The 23,871-nt window shown below is 30.8% G+C and overlaps 1 protein-coding gene and 1 pseudogene across 1 annotated transcript in view; one reads left to right on the top strand and one right to left on the bottom strand.

Moving 5' to 3' along the window:
• The window catches only part of STPG2 (sperm tail PG-rich repeat containing 2), a 260,198-nt gene that overhangs the window by 63,553 nt on the left and 172,774 nt on the right, over positions 1–23,871 (bottom strand). The gene's annotated exons all lie outside the window — the stretch shown is intronic.
• LOC111737315 lies at positions 14,798–14,914 on the top strand (annotated as a pseudogene).

The raw sequence follows: 23,871 nt of genomic DNA, 5'->3' as shown, positions 1-23,871 counted from the left end.
TTTTCTGTTACCTTCATATAATTTTGTGGTCTTCTTACGCTTTCGAGTATGAGTAAATTTGGGATAAAACCATATTTTACAACCTCTGGGCTACAGGACCTTCCTATTTCTGTAAATTCTAGGACTTTTTTCATTATTACTCCTTCTGTTTTTACAGCGTAGTGAACAATTTAATTTTCCTCACCCTTACCACTTTTCCTCTTCAAACCAAACCAACAAATGCATAGTTCTAATACAACTCAATTCTACCATTTGTTGGTTTTCATAAGAAATTCACTCACACCAAACATGTCATGGTTATATTTTAGCTGAAAATGATTAGATTCACAGTGAAGGGTAGGATCCAAATCTGCATGTTTGCTATTGTCCATCATTTTACTGATCCCTTCAACTTTTTCTTGGAGTTACTTTGCTCACTCTAACAGTTAGAATTAGATTCAAGTATACACAACCAAAAACCCAAAAGAAAAGGTGAGTTTTACCTTTTTCTCACCAAAAAAAAAAAAAAAAGAAAAGAAAAAGAAAAATCAGCAATCTATAATTAGAATGTTGGCTCAACAGTACTGAGGAACTCATCTCCTTCCCATCTTTCTCTTCCACCATACATGGAACATATCTTTTACCTCAAAGTCACATGGAGCTCCAAGGAGAAGAATGGTCACTAGAACTCCGGGGGATAGGTGGGCAAAGAAGATGAAGTGGAAGGGGCAAAGGACATCCTCTCTCTATCTCCACTTTAAGCAATCTTTTTACATGTCCCACACAATGATGTTCAAACTTAGACAGTAGTTACACCTAGCTAGAATGGACTACTGGGCATATAGTCTATTATCTGAATACGTTACTGCTCTGAATAGAATTAGTTTCTAGGGAACATTGAAATGTAACTAGTCCATCCTATCCACCATCACTTCATAAAAGAATGAGCTGGTAAATAGAAAGGGATGTAAAGCATGTGACAGAGAAAAAGTGAAAGAATTATTGGGAACAACAAAAATATAAAGTAAATATGGTCCCTGGAGAATAGCACTTCAATATAAAATTAAATTGATTGAGGGATGAAGGTGAGGGAATAGAATTAAAAACAAAAGGTAATCTATTTGACTATGATATATCAAGTACTACACTAAGTTGTCGAGTATGTAATGGTGAACAAGAGAAATATAATCCTTACTCTCATGGAATTCATATCCTAGTGGATACTATGAGAGCAATAAAATCACAATGACTCTAAATAGTTAGCTGGAGGACCAGACATAGAATAAAATGGCTTTCAATATTGGTATTTTTACAATAAACCAAAATGAATTCTCAAAGATTGACTAAAACTTTAGGGAAAGAAGAGTCTTCAAAACTGCTAGTGAATACAATATGATTAAGGAATCAGTATTGATTACTACTATTCTAAGATATGCAAAAATATCACTACTTTTTCAATTTTTAGAATATTGGAATTATTATTTTTTAGAAAAAATCAAAAAAGAATTAAGGATTTTCATCCATCCTATGTTTGTACACATATACCCACAACTTATTTACTATGAGTATTGTTAAGTTAACCCTATAAGGTAGGACTAATATCCCATTTTACAGATGAGAAAATTTAGTAACAATTTGTTGAGGAATAAACTGCCCATGGTCAAATGACTGACTGGTAAGCAACAGAGCTGAGATTCAACTCTAAGAGTCTGATTCCAAAATCTGTTCTCTTAGCCAATTCATTATGCTTCCTCTCCATTGTTTATTCATTCAGTTTCCCTAAGCTTATTTTTCACATCCTTTAATCTTAATTGTGTTTCTATTAAATTTTCTTTAACCCCAGCAAATGTAAAGGGGTTGATTTCTATATAAAATATTATAGGGAGATGAATGAATTAGAGAGAGGAGTAAAGAGAACAAAGCTGAGATCTGCCAAGTGTGTGGGGGAAGAGGCATTTAACACATTACTGAAATGATAGCTGGAATTTCACTAGGTAATGTGGACAGGACATTTTGTATAGGGAAGAAGAGCACTTTTAAAGACTTTAAAGCCATTTGTGTCTACTATCTTAATAAAATTAAATAGATCAATCAAACTTAGAAAGTTTATTTCTAAAATATCTCCAAAAGATAATAAATGTTATTTATTATTGTTGTTATTGCTGAGAGTGTAGTGAAATTAGGAGAAGCAACACTGTGAAACTAAAAAAAAAAATAGAGTGCAACCAAAAACTCCAGAATTTGTGCTGGTTTTTCTGTTTATTAATTTTAGGAATAATGGGAGAATAATTTCAAAATGCTGATTTTCTTACAGCATTTTGAAAACTACTAAGTGCTATACAAATATAAGGTTCGGCCATTAGGCTTAATCACCATCATTATACGTTAGCTCAGTAAATAAAGTAAGAGGATGATCACAGTACACTTCATACTGGAAAACTGATCCAAGAATAACTCCACAAAAATGCAGAAATAGATGTTTCCTTTTAGTCAAAGAGGGAGTACTGTTGATCCTTCAGTTTATAGTTAAGTTGTAACAATTGCCTATATAGGTTTATCAGTTTTCTCCCTGTCGATTTTTAGCCAAAATTATATCACAAAATAATCCGCTTTTTTTAGATCATATTGAAAGGCCCTATTCAGATTTTACTTATAACACTGAGCCAGGGGCAATTTAATCATGTCTCCCAGGCAACACAAAATTGAATTAAAAATTCCAGTTCCTATCAAGGGTCTCCCATGTGGACTCTGTGCTAGGAGTAGTGATTTGGTTTTCTCGTCCCCCACAAAATTGTTCTAGCCTCTTTGCTCTACCAGGTGCTATTAGTGCTAGGTACCAGAGAAAGGATTGCAAAATCAGTAAGAAACTTTCAGTTTCTTACTTCCTGCATAAAAGAGCTACCTGGATCGGTTTTACAGTCAAATGTAAAAAGAGTTAACCCCTATCTTTTTGTTCACTAAAAAGATGTAATCAGTTAATTTCTCTACTCTACCTTTCATTATTTTAGACTAAATACTGTTGGCCCTAATACTTGCTTTAACCAGGATAAAAATGACCTCTCTTCAGTTGTTTTTCATAGTGGATTAATCCTTCTTTATTTCTCGTTCTAAGTCTCTGGTGGAATATTTACCTAAGATATCAAATTACTAACTATTAATTTTCTGCTTTTAGGAACTATCAGACAAAGATGAGATTTATATATTCTATCTATGGCCTATTCTTTAATTGTAAAATTAAAATTTAATTGCACAAAATTAGGTGAAACATGGTAGAACAGTTCCATAATTTGGGTAATTTTTTATGTATCAGATATTCCATTTTTACTAAAAGACTACTACTTTTTGATTCGCTTTTAATTTTCTGTGCCAATTATATATGATAATAACATTTCATTATTAGAAATCTAAGTAGTGATGTCATGATATTGTATAAAGAAAAAATATCATGAGGGAAATTAAGACCCCAAGATATACTGCCAGTAAAGATTTTGTCATCTCTAAATTTATTTTTTGTCCCAAATAAAATAACTATGAATGGTTTAAGTTAGTCCTATAATGAATCAATAGGAACATAGCAGAATCTTGACTCTGAAATATCTTCTTGCCTCATTATTCAGTGATTCATGTGGTTTAATATTATTATGATAGTATAAAAAAACACTAAAAGCAACAGGAAAATATATATTTCTAGTTCAAATAATTTGGACTTACATAATCAAGTTGCAATGATTAAAGAGAACTATACAATGAGTTAAAAATAATCTCTGAATAAATTCTTTTTAGTTACTTTATGGATATACTTATTTAATCATATTTCCTTAGAGTAAAAAAAAATGAATGATTATATATCCTGTTATATTGTTTATATCTATATCCATATCTGTAATATAGCTGCTGAGAAAGAGGAGGAAATATATATATAACACTTTTGAGCATACAGCCAGCTTTTCAATTAGTAGTTGATTAGACTATTTTGAAAATTTGATTAACTTTCTTCCCTTAGATGATTATAGTTGAACTTTACTTTGTACCACTGGAAACAATTGAGATAGCTCAATGACAGTAATTACTATATTAATCTCAATAAATAACAGAGGTACACAAGATAGAAAAATTGTGCTCTTTATTATGTCATTTCATGCAATCAGTTCCAAAAACTACTAAAACGTAAGATAACATTATGATAGAGAATATGTTATTTTCAAAATAATAAACAACATTGCTAACAAAGAGGAAATGGATGAGGTCTTTTGTAAATTATATCTATATATTCTGATAAAATTATTCTAATTCAATCTTTCTGTATTGCCTCAAAAAAATAATCGTCTACAAAAATGTTTCTTAATGAACTCTGCCTGAGATGCTTTTGAATATTCAGATCAAAGATAAAAGAAAATGTTTTGCATGTAAAAAAAAATAGAGGCACTACAAAGACCTTCTTTGCTGTAACCTGCCTAGATAACAATAATATATGTCTGTTAAAATACAAGCATCATAATTTTACTAGTCTTTTAAGTTGGTTATAATTGTTGTGATAAATCATATAATATTTTCCCAGTAAGAGTTTTCTTTTTAATTAATGAAAAGTAGATGAAAACAAATCTTGGCATATATTTAAAAATTGTTCATCTAGAAATACATAGTACCCTATACAGAAGGTACTGTGAAAGGCAATTCCAGGCCATTTGTTAATTATAAGATAAAATTTTAATTCATCATAGCATCATGATCTGTCTATTCATCACTCTATTTTTATGAGAGGGTTTCTCTTTAAAGTATACTACCACAGATTACTCTTAACAACATGAAAAGAATGATTTTAAGTCTTTGTATAAGTTTTTGAAGCATTTTCTATTTTAAATTATACTATGATTTGTAATAAATACAATTTTATATTGGTCTGTGTTTATACAAATGAAGAAGTTGATGACTGGAATAAAAATGAAGCCCTTTTTTAAAAGTTTGTGTTCAGATGCCATGGTGGTTATGACAGAAAGATAAATGTGAAGGAGAAAATTGGGAAGGATGAAAGAAAAATATGGTTTTCAAGTTTACAAAAAATAAAACATAAGATTACAACAAAAACAACAATAAAAAATGTTTTTCCCCACCTGGCACCAGACTTCTCTAATTTCTATTAGAAAAATGCCTTGATTATCAGTTGCTTGGAGATGAGAAGTGAAAATTCAATGAGCATAATCTTTATGAAGACGGTAAAACAGCAAAAAATTTGATAACATTTTGTTAAGAATTTTTGTGTCTGTGTTCATGAGGAGTACTGATTTGTAGTTTTCTCACATGGAAAGTATCTGTATGGCTTTGTTAGACAGGATATGCTGGCCTCATAAAGAAGATAAATAAAACTCCCATCTTTTCCATTTTCTACAAAAGTTTCTGTAGTATCACTATTTCTCATTCACTCCTTAAAAATAATGTTTGTTCCTGGCACATTCTTGTCAGAAGGGTTTTAAATAAGAATTCAATTTCTTTAGTAAATATAGAACCGAACTATTCAAATTTTCTATTTTTTCTTGAGATAATTTTGGTAATGTATATCTTCCAAGAAATTTGTCCATTTCACCTAAGCTGTTAAAGTCTTTGGCATAAATTTTTTCATAATATTTTCTATTATTCTTTTAATGTATGTAGAATATGTAAGATGTCCATTTTTAATTTCTGATATTACACAGAATTTTTTGTTGTCAACTTAAAATTTCTATTGCTAGTACATAGATATAGGTGTTCTTTTATATATCGTTTGTATCTTTTTAATGTGTGTTGTCTCTTTATATTCATGAGTCTGCCTAAAGGTTTATCGATCTTATTAACTTTTTTAAATAACCTGTTTTCTTGTTTCATTATTTATTGTCTATTTTTTGTTCCATTGAGTTTCAAACCTTTTTTCTTTTCTATATGAACATTAAAAACAACTGAATGCATTTGTTTTTTTCTCATTGTGTATGAAAAAATTCCCTAATTTTGGAGTCAAGATAGACCTGGGATCTAATTTTGATGTTGCTAGTTACTACCTACTTACAATTTTCTTGGTTATTTTATTAATAATATAGAGAAAACGATACCTGTCTCATAGCATAGCCGAGAGAATTCAAAAAGGTAAGCGGCATGCTTAGCTTCTTAGTTATTTTGATTACGAAATTTAAATAAAACATGTCATATCTAAAACTAAAATATTCATGTATCAATTATTTTAATTCTTATGGTAATTAAAATGTCATGAAAAAGATTGCATAAATTTTCACATATATGTGTTTCATTGACTAAAGCATAAAATTTTCCAAAACCAAATATTAAAAAAAAACCTAAGGATAATTTTAGTTTTCTCTTTTAAGACCACTTTGCTTCTATTAACTGGGCAAAATCATTTTACAATTGTTATACTCTTTTATTTAATCCACATTCTACACCATCACTACATCTGTCAACGATCAAATGTAAACACCACATACTATAATCATATTTAAATTTTATTAATTTTCAAATTCTCAAAATATGGATGATTATATAAAACTAAAATTAAGTCTCACAGTTTTATGGTGAGTGAATTTAAATTTTACAAAATTTTTCAAAAGATTTTTAACTGTAATAATTCCCTAATATTTTTCTCTTTTAAACACTTGCTAATAAAGATTAATATATAAAATGTTAGCTAATCTTTGACTACCTAGATGAAAACAGGCTAAGCCTATATGCGTTACACTAAAATACTGGACTTTGCAAGGAGAGTATGTTATTTTTTTCTAAGAGCTTCCTATCAAATTTCCCTTCCTGTTAGTCTTCTCTTATCTCTAAATATGTAAAAATTTCAGTTCACTCAAGAAATGATTGATTGACCACTTAAGTGACAGAACGCTAAAACCATAAGTCAACCTTACATGAAAAGGTTAAAAAGAAAAAGTTTTTAAAAAATAGTTGTCAGCTTTTACAGTAACTTGACTGTACATTTATTTCTCTGACTATTCGTTTAGTTTCTATTACTCCCACTAGATTATAAAACCCACATAGGCAAGGATCCTGTCTACTTTTGCTCATAATTAGATTCCAGTACCTCACAGAGCACAACAGGAACAAGGTGCTCAACGTGTTTGTGGGATAAATTAATTAATTAATTAATTTACTAAAATTAATGAGTATATCTCTTTTTCTCTCCAAAATATAACATGTTATGGTGGAAAACAAGTAAAATTTTCCTGAAACTCATGTTGGTCTAAGAAAACTGAAAATTTTCTGCAATAAAATAATAAGTAAGTAAGTAAATACATACATACATACATACATACATACATACATACATACATACATACAAAAAGAATAGAACCTAACATCCAAGTAGTTTGGTTAACTAAGCTATTCTGCAGACTTTGATGAAACATCTAGTTTATAAGAGGTTCTTATGACTCAAGGAAAGAAATAAAGAGATCCCATTTTTGTTTTCTTATCTCTGACTCCTATAGTTTTCTGACTAGGTGTATAAAATGTTTCACAGAAAAGGGTCTGGGAAGATAATTACAGAAATACAAAAAGAGAATTGATTACTAGAGATCCTCAGAGATGCATATCTCACTTAAGATGCAGGGTAATATGCATGTAGCTTTTAGATTAAGTAACTTTCTCTGACAGAGAATGTGAAATATAGTAACTGAGGTTATAGAAGGTGTTTTCAACCTAAACTTAGGAAAATATGGCTGCAATTTTTATCTGTACAGCATAAAAAATTAAGTGACAAAGTGAACCAAGACATTAGGGAATTAAGATTCTTAATGAATGAAAGCTTCCAAGTTGCTTTTGTTTTACCATAAATTTCTAAATACATTCGATGCTGCTGCCTGACAGATACTCCATATTGCTTATGCACCATTATTTTTCACTTAGATAAGAGTACCACTTAACCCAGATATAGTAGGGTATGTTTTTTTGCTGGATTTCAAAAAGTGATGATTTATATTGCCTTCCCCAGGCTCTAGCCCAATCTCCTTTGTTTTAACCTGGAGAAAGTTTAATGGAAGAGGTAGGATCTATTTTGTTCAAGGAAGTGAATTTTCATCTATGTAAAAGGAACTAACATCAAAGGAATTTAGCTGGTGATCTGGGGCTCATTAACAACAGACTTTAATCAAATGTGCTATATTGCCTAAGCAGCTAAATTTCCCTGGCCCATTGCTGCAGAAGCTGTAATGTCTTAAATTATTTTTGTTTTATTGCTGTGTAATTAACAAACAAAAATATACATATTTAAGATATAAAACATGTTGGTTTGATACACATATACATTATATGTAAATGATTGCCACAATCAAGCTAATTAACACATACGTTACCTTACATAGTTAACTTTTTTTTGGGGGGGAGGGGTATGGTGAGAACATTTAAGATTTACTCTCAGAAAATTTCAAGTATACAATAATTATTAAATATTGTCACCATGTTGTACATTAAATCCCTAAACTTGCTCATCTTATAACTGAAAGTTATCATCCTTTGACCAACCTCTCCTCTCCCTTCTCTCCTCGACAACCATCATTCTACAATTGGGTTTGAGTTCAACTTTTTTAGATACCACACATAACTGACATCACATAGTATTTGTCCTTCACTGTCTGGCTTATGTCACTTAGCATAATGTCTTTAAGGTCAATTCACGTTGTTGCAGATGTCAAACTTTCTTTCTTTTTAATGATTGAATAATATTATATGTATATAAACACATTATATATGATAATTTTCTTTATTCATATATATTTACACAATTTTCATTATCCATTCATCTGTCAACAAACACAGGTTGTTTCCATATCTTGGCTATTATAAATAATGCTGCAATGAACATGAGAATATAGCTATCTCTTTAAGACATCGATTTCATTTCCTTTGGATATATAACCAGTAGTAAGACTGCTGGATGGTACTATAGTTACATTGTTAATTTTTTGAGGAACCTTCATACTGTTTTTTCATAATGGTTATACCAATTTACATTATGAACAACAGTGCATAAGGATTCCCATTTCTCCACATCCTTGTCAACAAATATTATCTCCAGTCTTTTTGATTTAAAAAAAAAATCCTAACAGGTGTGAGGTGATATTTCATTGTGGTTTTAATTTGCATTTCCCTGATGATTAGTGAGCTGAGCATCTTTTCACCTAGCTGTTGGCCATTTGCATGTCTTCTTTGGAAAAATGTTTATTCAGATCCTTTGCCCATTTTTAAACTGGGTTATTAAGGTTTTTTTGCTATTGAGTTGGAATTCCTTCTGTATGTTGGATGTTAATTCCTTTCAGATGCATTGTTTGCAAATATTTTCTCCCATTCCATAGGTTGTCTTTTCATTTTATTGATTGTTTTTTTCACTGCACAGAAGCATTTTGGTTTGATATAGTCCAATTTGTTTATTTTTGCTTTTGTTGCCTGTGCTTTTAGTGTCATATCCAAAAAAATCATTGCCAAGACCAATGTCAAGGAGCTTGTTCTTGTTTTCTTCTAAGATTTTACAGTTTCAGATTTTATGATCAAGTCAATGTATTTTTAGTTAATTTTAGTGTAAGGTGTAAAATAGTGGTCCAGTTTCATTCTTTGCATATGGATATCCAGTTTTTCCAGAACCATTTATTTAAGAGATGATCCTTTCACCATTGTGTATTCTTCTCACCCCTATCATAGATTACCTAACTATACATGTATGGGTTTATTTCTCAGCTCTCTATTCTACTGTGTCTGTTTTTATACCAGTATCATACTGTGTTGATTTCTATAGCTTTGTAAGATAACTTAAAATTAGAAAATGTGATGCCTCCCATTTTGTTTTATCTTAAGATTGCTTTGGCTCTTTAGGGACTTTTAGGATTCCATACAAATGAGAGAATTTTTTTCTCTATTTCTATGAGTATGCCATTAAACTTTTGATAGGGATTGCATCGAATTATAGATAGCTTTGGATAATATGGACATTTTCACAATAATATTTCTTCCAATCCAAGAACACATGATATCTTTCCACTTATTTGTGCCTTCTTTAATTTCTTTCATCAATGTCTTATAGTTTATAGTGTACAGATTTTTCACCTTCTTCATTAAAATAATTCTAAAGTATTTAAATGCTATTATACACGAGATTCTTTTCTCAATTTCTTTTTTGTATAGTTCTTTAATTTTTTTTTAAATAGTGTTTTTAGTGCTTATAACTTCACCACACATCTAGACTGTGCACCTTCTTCAAGTATAGTAATTGTTTTGAGAGACAGAGAGAAGGAAGGAAGGAAGGAAGGAAGGAAGGAAGGAAGGAAGGAAGGAAGGAAGGAAGGAAGGATTACAAATACAATGAGTGTAAAAAGGTAGAAAGAGATGAGAGGATAACATTCAAAAAGAAAAAGTAAGGTATTTTCCCCTATCATTTTGATTTATTTTATATGATGAAATTTCTACCCTCTTTAGAGGTTCTTATTTTAGAATAAAAAAAATATTTACCATTTTATCAGTTTTCTATTGCTGAAGTAAGAAATGACCACAAATTTTGTGGCTTAAAATAACACAAATTTATTATTCACAGCTCTTTAGGTCAGAAGTACAGTGGGCATGGCTTATTTCTCTGCCTCTATTTCACAAGCCAAAATAGAAGTGTCTGCAGGGTTGCTCTCCTTTCTGGAGTCTCTAGAGAAAAATCCATTTCATGAAACATTCAGATTTTTTCCAGAATTCAGTTCCATATAGGAGCCCCCATTTCCTTGCTGGCTAGTGGCTAGGGGGTCATTCTCAGCTTCTTGAGGCTGAATGCATTGTTTCACTTAAGGCCATGTTCTTCCATCTTCAATGCCAGCAAGGAAAAGTAAAATCTTTCTCACATTTAACTCTCCTCTTCCTCTTTCTTCTGCTGCATCTTTTACTGACTCTTCCGTCCTCCTCTTTCGATTTTAAGGGCCCATGTGATTAGATTGGGCCCTTAAATAATCTAAGATAGTCTCCCTAATTTAATGTCATCTGATTAACAACCTTTAATTCTACATATAAAATCTCTCTGCCATGTAACATTAACATATATTCACAGACTCTGGAGATTAAAGCATAGGTATTTTGGAGAGGTGACGGTAGGTGATGGGAAGGCATTATTCTGTCTACAAACCTATAATTTATGACAAATAGTTATTCAGTATTCATAGTATTCTAAATATAGCAGTTACTCGAATTCTACAAAACTTTTGCATACTAAGTAATCTTAAAGTACAGTTTATGTTCCTACTCTGAAAAAGCAAAACAGACCTTTGAAGGTGTATTTTCATTATTTTTTACTGACATAAGTTCACTTCAATTTGTACTTAATAAAACCTTGTGGTTCAGGTATGAGAACTATTCTGAAAAGGTGCAATGAAATGGAAAACTGTCTTTCTCAACTTTTTCCTACACTAAAAAGAAATTCATGATATAGTTCAAACATATAGAAATTGTTACAATCTCTGAAAGCATATACCCTGCAATGAATTTAATTTAATCTTTACAAAATAACTTGACTGGAAAACATAGTTCAGGAGGCTATACTGAACAATGAATTTCATTTATAGCAAAATAAAATGGCTAAGAGTACAACTATTATCTCTACTTCATATACTATACTGATGTTATGATTTTATGTAACACCATTTTTCTGCCTAGTACTGAATGCAATTTTAAAGTTGTCAAAGCCAAAACTACTTTAGAATACAAATAATCTGTATGAAATATAGTTTATATCATATTAAAGTCTTAAGCTGATAGTTTCTCTTCCAAATTTTCTACAAATATATAAATCTTATTTTTTTATTATATTTAATTAAGAAAGATTAGGCAAACTTCAAAACCTCTACTATTATCAGAATTACAATATCAAATCACATAAATAGAACTGTTATGAAATTATCAAGATAGTAATCATATAAAAGTGACCTCAATATACAGCAGCCTGTTTTATTCTGTAAATATACATATTATGTGTAAATTTATAAATGTGTAAATTTCATTTTTTTTGAAAATAGGCATGTATACCAAATCTACAATTCTGTTTATCAATACTAACCTTTAAAAATAAAGCTAAACTCATATAGCACATCATATTTCTAAAAATAGGATTATTTTGTTAATTGTATCAACTGTATGTAACATAAAATTCAACTAGTCCAGAGGCATTATAGTAATAATGAATAAATAGCTCTCAAAACTATTACAATATGTAGAGATATATCAATTCTAAAATTCATAGTTACTGAATAGCTGAAAATATCTCCTAAACAATAGTAACAATGAATTTAGTGACTGTCAGGTTTAAGATGCAAAATTCTAAAATTGAAAAGTGTATATGTGTGTGTGTGTGTGTGTGTGTGTGTGTGTGTATGTAAATATAATTATGGACATGAAAAATTCCTGAGAGACTGAAAGTAGGTAAGACTGAAGAAAAACCACAGTCAAGGACATGCACTGAAGTAGCAAGAAGTATGCAGTATACAACTCAGGGAGAACTGACAGGGTTGTTATCTAGAGGTACCTGAGCAGAAACAATTAGGAACTACCACTTCTCTCTCCCAGGAAGCCATATAAGTCTCTGTCCTGTACTAGGCTAGGATTAGGGGTGAAGAGGTAGTGAGAATAGAAAGAATAAGTGGAAAACCTTGGGCAGGCACAGAAGGCAATGTCTCAGATGGCTAGTGAAACACAGTACGTGAAGACCAAATGTCAAAGCACCCCATTTATTGGCACACGTTAGCTATCTTTCTTACTGAAAATAGTTCAGAGAGCAAGCCCTAACAGCAGTAGCTCCTTTGGCCCAGGTGGGCTATACCAGCACATACATTTTAGAGTCTAACGACTGTGTGACCACATGGCCTAGTTTTCCCAGGACTTTGATTTACGCCTGTAGGTTTAGTGTCCCATTGAATTTAACATTTATTTTGAAAATAGTGGCAAGTTTGAGTGATTTATCATATAAATGCTCCGTCTAACAAGAAATCTCAATTACAAAAATAAGCATAAAATCAAGTACTGATAAACATTTGAGGAAAGACAACTCAATTAAAATGGCATGTTAAAAAACCTCATAACAAAAAAAAAAAAACAAAAAGATCATTCGGAATCATAGTTTAAAATCAGAATATTTAATGTCTTAAGAGAGATAAGCTAACACATATAAAACACTAGAAAATGTGGGCTCAAATAAAAATATCTATGAAAAATAGAAATAGAGATAGAAATAACATCTCAGATTATAGAACAAAAATATAAATACATGGCTTGAATAGCAGAATGAAAGCTTTTGCATTTGAGTGAGCTGGAAAATGGGCCAAATTATACTCTAAGAACTTAAAACAGAGATATTAAAAGAAAAAGTGATCTAAAGGCTAAAATTTCCAACATTAGCTGGTAATACTATAATAAATATAATATAATGTAATTAATATAATTAACATAGTTAATAAAATTAATATAATATAATAAAGAAGGCTGTGGAGATAATATGAGAAGAAACAATTGCTGGAAATTTTTGAGAATGAGAGAAAGGTATATGAACTCAGACTGAGGGGTGCAGGTAGATTTAAGCAGAACAAATAAAACAAACAAGCAAACAAACAAAACCTTCATATCTATTCAAGTTAATGCAAATTAAAGGCAAAGAAAAATTCCTGCATGATTCCAACAACAAAAAAAATTCACGTTGACAGAAGAATGCTCAATACATACATAATCCTCAATACAGCATAAGATGCAAGCTCACTAAGTAACATAAAAAATAAAAAGATCTCAAAAACAGGTAGAAAAGACAGTGTACCTATAAAGAGATGACAATTTGAGGGTTGAATTGTCAGCAATGACAATAAAAATTTGAAATCAATGGAATGACTCTTTAAAGAGCTAAGGGAAATTAACTATCAAATAAAATGACACAGCCAGCAAAACTATATTGCAAGAATAAAAATGGAATTAAGACATTTTAATATTTTTAAAGTCAATTTGTTCATAATTAAGCTCCTGATCTCTCTAAAATCTTCACCACTTGCTTCTGTCTCCATCTCAATTAATGGAAAATATCCCCTGGTAGTCATTTAGACCTAAATCTCTAAGTCATCCTTGGCTTCTCCCTTGTCTCACAGTCTACATCAGAACAACTGGCATATGCTATCATCTTTGCTTTAAAAAAATACCTAGACTGTGACATCTCATCACACATTCTGCTGACACTCTGTTCCAAGACACCACCATCTCTCACAGATATGCCAATAATCTATTGACTGTTTCTACCTTTTATGCCCCTCTCCAAACTATAATGTGCTGAGTGAACCTGCTAAACCAGATCAGGTCAATTGTTGATTCAAAACCTTTGATAGCCTTCCATCTCACTGTAAAGCATGACCTACCAAGCCATGTATCATCTGGATACACATCACTGGGCACTTCTACTAATCTCCAAATAATGCTTTCTGCAATAGCCTTACTGGCTTTTTTACTGTATCTTAAACTTGCTAGGCCCTCTTGTAGTATCTGTTCCCTTTGTATGCAATGCTTTTTTACTAGATACCTTCAAATTCCCTCTGTTCTTTCTGGTCTTGATTCAGAAATCACCTTCCCAGTAAGGCCTTCCTTGACTACCCCATCAAAAATCTCATATCACATTTTTCTGCTTTATTTTTTCTGCTACGCAATGTAATATACTATGTATTTTACATTTTATCTTGCTTATTGCCTGTCTCCCTTCCTATAATTTTAGCTCCATGAAGCAGAGATTTTGGTATATATTACATTATGCCCAGCATATGATATGTACTGATTTGAATAAGTGAATGAAGTCTACGACCATACAACCCTAAACAAGCCCAATCCCATCTGATCTTGGAAGCTAAGTAGGGTCAGGCCTGGGTAGTACATGGATGGGAGAACACCCAGGAAGACCAGGTGCTAGGTGTAAAAAATAAAAAAATAAGGGATTGTAAGCTGACAAGGTCCTTGCAATCTGAGAGATCAACCAAGGGTTGCCTCATCTAAAAAATAAATAAATGAATGAATAAGTGAATGAATGAGAGCATTTATCACTAAAAGTCTATCACTAAAGGGATTTCTAAAAGATATACTTTAAGAAGAAGGATAATGACACTATAAGGAATGTTGAGATGTAAGAAGAAATGAAGACAATAATAAACATGGTTGAATCTAACCTGTAATTTATTACATAAGACAATTTATAAGGTTAAAAAAGTAAACAAAGCTAAAGCATTGTTCAAGAGAGCAAAGATCTTGACAAAATATAAACTTTATTAAGTAAGTATGCATGTAGTAGTAGCAAAGGTATTTAATAAAACTGTAAAAATAGAGTATATAGATTCCAAACCAGTAGAGTTAACAGATGAAAAGGGGGTGGGAATGGAGGATATTGGAAAGTCCTTAAATAATTTTTTTAAAAGGCATAAGAAAAAAAAAAGAAAAGAAATACAGAAAAGTAGAAAATAACAGAAAAATAGAGATTTTAAAACCTGGTTATTAAAACAAAATCAATCTATTGCCTGAATATGTTAGTAACAAAAGGGACCCACTAAAAACATATGGTCAGAGAATAGCTGAGAGTGAAAAGATGGATTGGATAGCAATATTCCAGACAAATAGTAATCAAAAAAAAAAAAAAAGGCTGAAATATCTAAAAGCATAAATGGAGATAAAGAGAGGAGGCATTTTAACATGATAAAAGGTTCAGCTCAACAGAGGACTATAATTTGTAGTTATCTAATAGTATTGATTCAAAAATTATTAAGTAAAAATTAAACAGATCATAAGGAGTAATTGTAAAATACATCATTATAGTGGGAGTTTTTGACATACCACTCAAAGTAATACATTAAGAAAGATATAGAAGATATGAAAAATTCCATTAGTAAGCTTAATCTAGCTGACAACTATAGAGTATTACATCCAACTACTGGAAAATACACATTGTTTTCCAAGGTAAATGGAACTTTTACAAAAATACGAAATATTCGGCTATCGATCAAGTCATAAGAGATTTCCAAAAAATGGGCAGTAGGTAGTTCACATTACTTAACTACAAAATTTACAATTTAGTTAATAATCAATTACCCAAACACTATTTTTTTAAATAAGGCTGCAAACATTTGGGAAATTTAACACAATTTTAAATAACTTATAGGTCAAAGAAGATATGATAATATAAATTAGGATATATTTAGAACTGAAACTAAAAACGTAAGCAAAGAGAAGTAGAAGACAGAAAGACAGAAAGACAGAAAGAAAGAAAGGAGAGAGAGGGAGGAAGGGAGGGAGAGAGGAAGTTATTTTAAACCACTGAGACTTTGAAATTGTTTGTTTACAAATAGACCAATAGTTGATTAAAAACTTCCTAAATCTTTTTTTGTGAAGCCAGAAAGGAACAAACAAAATCTGAAAACAAAGACTGACAAGACAAATTCATGAAAAAAATATTACAGTTTAACCTTATTCATGAATATATGTACAATATTCTTTGATATCTCAAAGAATGTTGAGATATCAAAGAATGTTGTACATATCACAGATCCAACTGTAAAAAGCAAAAAGTATTTAAGAATTTAAGTAAATAGGCAAGAGACATTAAAAATGCACTTTACAAGAGGATATCCAAATGGCCAAAAAAAACATATACAAATGTATTATTTTTTCATACAAATGTATTAATTAGTCATGAGGAATATGACAAATAAAGCTCAGTGAAATACTCCTAAACCAGAATGGCTAAAATGAAAAATAATGAAAATACCAAGTGTTGGTGGAATTGCAGAGCAACTCCAACTCTCATACATTACTGATGGAAATACAAATTACTACATCCATTTAAAAACAACTACTGGGCAAGAGCTATTAAAAACTGAATATTCATAGATCCTACAACTCAGAAATTCTACTCCAATGTATATAATTAAGAGAAATGTATATTTATGTGCATCAAAAAAAATAGCTACAAGAATGTTCACTGAAATAGTATTCATAAAAGCACTAAACTGGATAAAAAAAAAATTTCCATCAGTAGTAAAATGGCTAAAGAAATTGTGATATTCTTTTATTGAGAATAAATTAATTATTGCTAGCTGCAACAACATAGATTATAACCCATAAATTATAAGGTAGAATAAAAGAAGCCAGACACAAAACAGCACACACTATATATTACTCAATTTATACATAAGTTGAAAAACAGTAAAAATAAACCAATGGTGACAAAAGCCAGAATAGTGATTCCTTTGGGGTGATGGTAGTTACCAGTAGAGAATAAAAGAAAGGGCTGAGGATGCCTATAATGTTTTCTCTCTTCATTTGATAATGGTTACAAGGTAGTTCACTTTATAAAGATGAATTGAAATACAAACTAATAATTTGGGTACTTTTCTATAGTATCATTTAATGTAATAATGTTTTTTATTTTAAAAAGTGTATGGTCTAGAGGTTGTTGATCATAATTAGTAGGTAAAGCCACAAGACTTCATTGTCCCTTGAAAACACAAATTTGATATTTCTGGTATTGTTTTGTGATAAATTTATAATAAAAATTACATATATGATTCCCAAAATGCTAAGAGATAAATACATTGAACCTATGTTGGTATAATTTAGCTTATGCGTTAAAGAAAAAAGACTTTTGAAATATATTTTCAATATCTTAATATTTCTTAAAAATCTACACTTCATCACATTTTTTCAAAATGCAAATCACCCTGTAGTGAAGAATAAACTGCATATATAGTCTCAAGTTCAGACAATAAAACCTTCTAACAGCATAGAATAATGTTTTAAGAGAACTGTAATGTATTCAGGTAACCAATGCTGACTCTACAAAGTATGCTACAAAAAATCAATTTTTATCACTTGAAATCTATTGCAATTAGAGAGCAATGCCAAGTCACTGACACACTAATGGGTTTCAAAATATTTCAAAAAGAACAAAGAAATTGCTAAGTGTTTTAATTGAAATTCAATTCCTATACGTATAACAAATTGCATACTCTGAGCTTTCTGTAAATCTACCATACAAAATTATTATACCATACAGTGTTGAGTTTTAATAAATTTACAGCATTATCTAGATACACTTTATATAACAATTATCCTACACTAAACTATTATAAAACTTATATCTTCTAATATAAAAAAAGTTGTCTTTCTGTGTTCTGAGAGTTTAAATTTTAATTCAATTTTATAACAATAGTGTAGCATGTCCAAAGAGGATGTGCTCTACAAAATTAGACATGACTTGCTTGAAAAGAATATTATGTTTGACTGAAATATACTTTTCATGTATTCAAACTGCAACACTATCCTACATGGAAATGTTTAAACTTAAGTTATAAATTAGGTTCTCTAATTCTCGAGGTATTAAATTAACAGTTGCAAAATCATAATTTCTGACCACAAAAGATGTAATAATTACATATAAAAAGAAAAACCATTTCAAAATATCAGTTTTCATATCTCCCCCTATTCCCTTAACCTTGCCTTCCTGGTATTTATTTAATGACATTTCATCCTTCAATTCTCCTAAATCTATGATTTCCCAGGTTTAGAAAAAACATCTATCTCCTCCACAAACACACACAATTCTACACTTTGCTATCAATCAACCAGGTCAAAAAAAATTTATCTTCCTCCTTTCCTTCTCATCTTTCTTTCCTTCAACTCTCCCCTAACCCTAATGCTAATATCACACCATTCTTGACAATACCTTTCATCTCAGAGTGGTAGTTCAAGGACTAGCAAAGCTGTGCCTACTGCATTTAGAGTTCTCTCAACTAACTGCATAGAATCTATGGTTAATATGTAAACCAGACATGAATATAGGGCAGTAGTTTGGCTAGTGACACAGCTGGCTGCTATTCAGAATGCAGCTCATATTACACTATCCCTCTCAAATTGTGACTTTTTTCTTTCTCCTTTAAGATTCACTTCCCCATAGTATATACTGAGAGGGTAGTATGGAGATTGTCTAACATTCTTTTTAGCTTTCTCCACAGCCTGATGGACCCTCCATTCACTCTCAGGTTTGTAAGGGCTGTGGTGAGGGATAATGGGGAATTATTGTTTAATGAGTATAGAGATTCAGTTTTATAAGGTAAAAAGAGTTCTAAAGATGGATGGTACTGATGGTTGCAGAACATTATGAGTCTATTTAATATCACTGAACTGTACATTTAAAAATGGTTAAGATGATCAGTTTTATGTTATATATATTTTACCACAACAAAAGGAAGAAAATAAAATCACTTAGTAGCCAGTGCACTAATAGATACTATTCCAATCTATTAAAAAGAGTACAGTTAAACCTCCACTAGGCATCAGTATCATCCCATCCTTTGCAGCCTTTAACTCTAGAGGTCATGCTTTACTTCTCAAGGATTAGGTCCTTGAGGGTACTTGCTCTTAATAAAAAAATAGTTCCATCAATAATAAAAATCTGGTCTGAGATAAAGACCTTATGAATCAAGGTTTCTTGTTTTGTTTTGTTTTTCTGGAGGCAGGGTGTTAATACAAAAAGAAATGTCTTTGCAACCTCTTTATTTGTTCTCTTAGCTTCCTCAAAATCTTAACATAGTGAGAAGTGTAACAAGTCAGTGACCATGAGCGCTAGAAGGCACAACTGTGAATTTTTACACATATATTGCTAAGTCTTTATTTTTAATCATAAGAAAGCTTGCACTTGGTTGCCTCAAAACACAATTGCAAAACACACACACACACACACACACACACACACACACACAATTGCATAAGAACCAAGGCAACTTCTGACTGATAGTGACTTCTTTTTCCTATTAAATACAATATGAGCTAATTCATGTTAAAGAAACATGCACTGCAATAGAATAAGATTCCATTGACTTGATTCTCTGTATTATGTCAAATATTCTATCATAAGAGAAACAAAGATGTCTTTTGTTATGACAGTGAGGTGATTTTTTGGCCATACCTAAGGATAGGACTTGGTTGCCAGTGGAACTAACCATGTGATTAGAGGGCTGAAATTTTTAGTTGCACCCCCATGACTTCCAGGTAGGGGAGAGGGGCTGAATGTTGAATTAATCACCAGTGACTAATGGTTTAATCAATTGTGACTAAGTAATGAAGCCTCCATAAAAAAACAAAAGGACAGGATTTGGAGAGTTTCTGGGCTGATGACCATGTGGAGATTCAGGGAGAATGATGTACATGGGCAAGGACATGGAAGCCCCTCACCCTTTCCCCATATCCTTGTCCTACACATCTCTTCCATCCGGCTATTCCTCCTATAATCAACTGGTGACCTAGTAAAATATATTTTTTCTATCATATCAAATATTACAGTTTGTTTATAATATAAATATTTTGTCCAATGTCTTTCCATAATATTAGATAATACTGTACTTAGCTTTTATTTTCTTCCATTAATTTAATTTGAGGAAAATAATATAATTCAGATTTTCATCTATTCTGGACTTTTCATTCTCAAATAACATTAATTCATTTAATATATTTATTGGCTCATTTAAAAATAATATGTAACAATCTGGTGATGGCCAGAGGGGATTAGGGGTTGGAAGAAAGGGGTAAAGGGTTAAAGAAGTACAAATTAGTAGCTGATAGAGGGTCACGGGGATAGGGAGCACAGCATACGGAATGTAGTTAGCATCAATGTAATGGCTAGGTGCAGAGTCAGAGGAGAGAAAGAGTTGAAAACTAAAGACAAGGTTTGGTTGAGAAAAAACATTTATTATCTTCGAAGAGTAATCAAGGGGATCGTTTTATATACTATATAAATGTCTAATCAATGTAATGTATACTTGAAACAAACAAACAAATAAATAAGTACATTTATTTAGACATTTTCAATATTTCCTTTACCTATTTTCCATTTTAGCCTTTAAATTCCTGGGAACAAAAAATGTTTGTTTTACTTTTGTTATATACTACAATGCTATCTGAAAAATAATTCATAAATCCTTTGGATATAAGTATTATGAGTAGCCAATAAGTAATATGACTAGCCAATTTATTTCTGTAAATTGCAGAAATAAAACTAATAATGAAAATTAAAAATTTATTAGATTGTTGGTATTTTTGGCAAATTATATATGGAAGAAATAATTAGCAAATTGAAAGAGAAGGCTAAATAAAATACCTACATGATGCATGGGGAAACAAAAGAAGGGAAAATGAAGAAGAGTCTGTAATAGAAAACAAAAAAGAATGTTTAATCGGAGTTGAAAAACAAGGAGCTGTAGAAGGAGGAGAGATATAAAAGAAGAGGAGTAAATAAAAGTAGAAAATATGCAATATTTGAAGATATAATGACAAAACTTTTCCAAAACTGGAAAAAAAAACATCATGGCACAAACTAAAGAAGCAGTATATAAACCTATTAGGATAAATACACAGAGAAGTATACCTAGGTACAACATAGTAAAATTGCTGGAAACTAAAGACAAGGTTTGGTTGAGAACAAACATTTACTATCTTAAAAGAAGTAATATTTAGATGGATAATATTTACATGTTTCTGAATTCTACACAGAAATAATGAAGCCAAAATATAATTAAATAATATTTTTAAAGTACTAAACAAAATAGAATTTTAATTCAAAAGTATGTTTAAATATTTGAGTTACACGCAAAAAGAACAAAGAGCATTCGCCACCAGCAGATCCACTCTAAAAGCGATACTAAAGGGTATACTTCAGACAGAAGGTAAATGATGATAGATGGCATCTTGAATGGGAAAAAAAAAGCAATGAAATCATAAATGTATCAATGGAAAAAACTATATGACTATTGATCACTTATATAAAACAATAATAATGTCTTTGATTTTAAGGTATTAATAAAGCAAAATACATGAAAATAATGGCAGAAAATGAGGAAAAAGGTAAACGAAATTTAAATGTTCTAGCATTCTTGCATTATCCGGGAACAAGAAAAATATCAATTGATACTTAACTTAGATAAATCAAAGATGTAACCACTAAGTATCCAATAAAATAAAAATAAAAGTATAATTCCAAGCTAATAAAAAACTGATAATTTTTAAAATCCTAAAAATACTAATCCCATAAAGGCAAGAAAAGATAAGAAAGAAAATGTGAGCAGGCAGGATGAAATAGCAAACACTTAGAAAGTAGCCAATTTAAACTCAATTACAACAGTAAAATTATTAAATATAAATTTACTAAATAGCTCTAATTATAAGATAAAGATTCTAAAAGTGACTTTAAAAAGACAAGAAACTGTTTAAACAGAAACAACAAAAGCATTAAGATGTAAAAAGCCTGCAATATAACGATAAAAAAATGATATATAAAAACTACTAAAGAAAGCTTATATGGTTTCATTAATATTAGAATGTATACATGCACATACACATATACAATCTAAAGCAAAAAAAAAAAAGAAAAACGCAAACACTAAAAACAAAGATATCCAAAAACTTACTTTGTCAGGAAGTTAAAATAATTATAATATAGTCAAAAAGTAAATAAAGCAAAAACTGGTCTAACCACCAGGAACACTACAATCTAAATGGGAGATTTAAAAATATATTTCTTAGTAATAGAGAAAACAAATGTTTTTAAAAATAGATTAGAGAGCATAATTGTAAAGTAAAAATCATCTAAAACTGATCATTTAAAACATAAAACTTGTTGAGTGAACTATAGGAAAAGAAAATAAACACAAAAATCAAATAATTAAAATGTTTTAACCGCACTAAGTTGGAGATATCTCAAGTCCCATATACATAGAAACTAGAGATATAATGAGATTGAAAAAAAGGATGAAAGAAATTTAGAAATGGATTTTGGTAATGGATGATAGCACAAGTACACTATAATTGAGTAGGGCAATTTTGATAAGCAGAATTCCAAAGATACTAACCCAAGAGTCCCATCCCCTGATTATCCAATCAACCATTAATCTAGCTACTATTATGAAGAGATTTTTGTACATGTAATTGAAATCCCAGTCAACTGATCTTAAAATGTAGAGATTACCTGAATAAACATGACCCAACCAGATGAATCCTTCAGAGGTAGAGAGTTTTCTCTGGCTAATGACAGATGAGGAAGTCAGAGATTTAAAATATGAGAGGATTTCGATGTGCCTTTGATAGCCTGAGAATGGAGGAAGCCAAGCCTTGTGTCAAGTAATACACACAGCCTTTTGAGCTGAGTGGCCAACTAGCTGACAGCCAGCAAGGAAATAGAACCCTCAATCCTAAAATTATAAAGAATTTAATTCAGCCAACAACCTCAATGAACTTGAAAACAGATTTTTCCCTAGAATCCAGATAAGAGGTTAGTCTCAACGCTTTGATTTCAACATTTTGAGAAGCTAAGCATACAACCTCACAGAGCTGCCCAGATTTCTGACCTACAGAACTGTGACCTAATAAATGCATGTTGGTTTTTTAATAAATGCACTGAGTTTGTGGCAATTTGTCATACATCGATAAAAAACAAATACACTAGTAATGTATAATGTTATGATGTTTAGATCCACAAGATGTCATGAACAATAATATATCTTAAAAAGACTGTATATATAGCATAAAGACCAAACAAAACTTATGTTTCAAAACTCAAAAACAAAAACAACACATGAATTAAAGATTTCGGTCTTAGTTTGTGAATTAACCAAAGACGCTTTTGTTGCTGTCCAAATGTAAAGACTGCACTGGTCACATTAACCACATGATATCACTTATATGCAGGATATTAACCTAAAAGCAACAAATGAACAGGACAAACAGAGACTCATGAACATGGACAACAGATCAGTGGTCACCAGAAGGTAGTGGTGAGGAGGGAGGGGAGAGGTAGATGGGGTATAAGGGGTCAAATATGTGGTGACAAAAAGAAAT

Source organism: Pteropus vampyrus, unplaced genomic scaffold, assembly GCF_000151845.1.
Source record: "Pteropus vampyrus isolate Shadow unplaced genomic scaffold, Pvam_2.0 Scaffold25, whole genome shotgun sequence".
Taxonomy (NCBI): Eukaryota; Metazoa; Chordata; class Mammalia; order Chiroptera; family Pteropodidae; genus Pteropus; species Pteropus vampyrus.
This window is presented reverse-complemented; position numbering and strand designations above follow the sequence as displayed.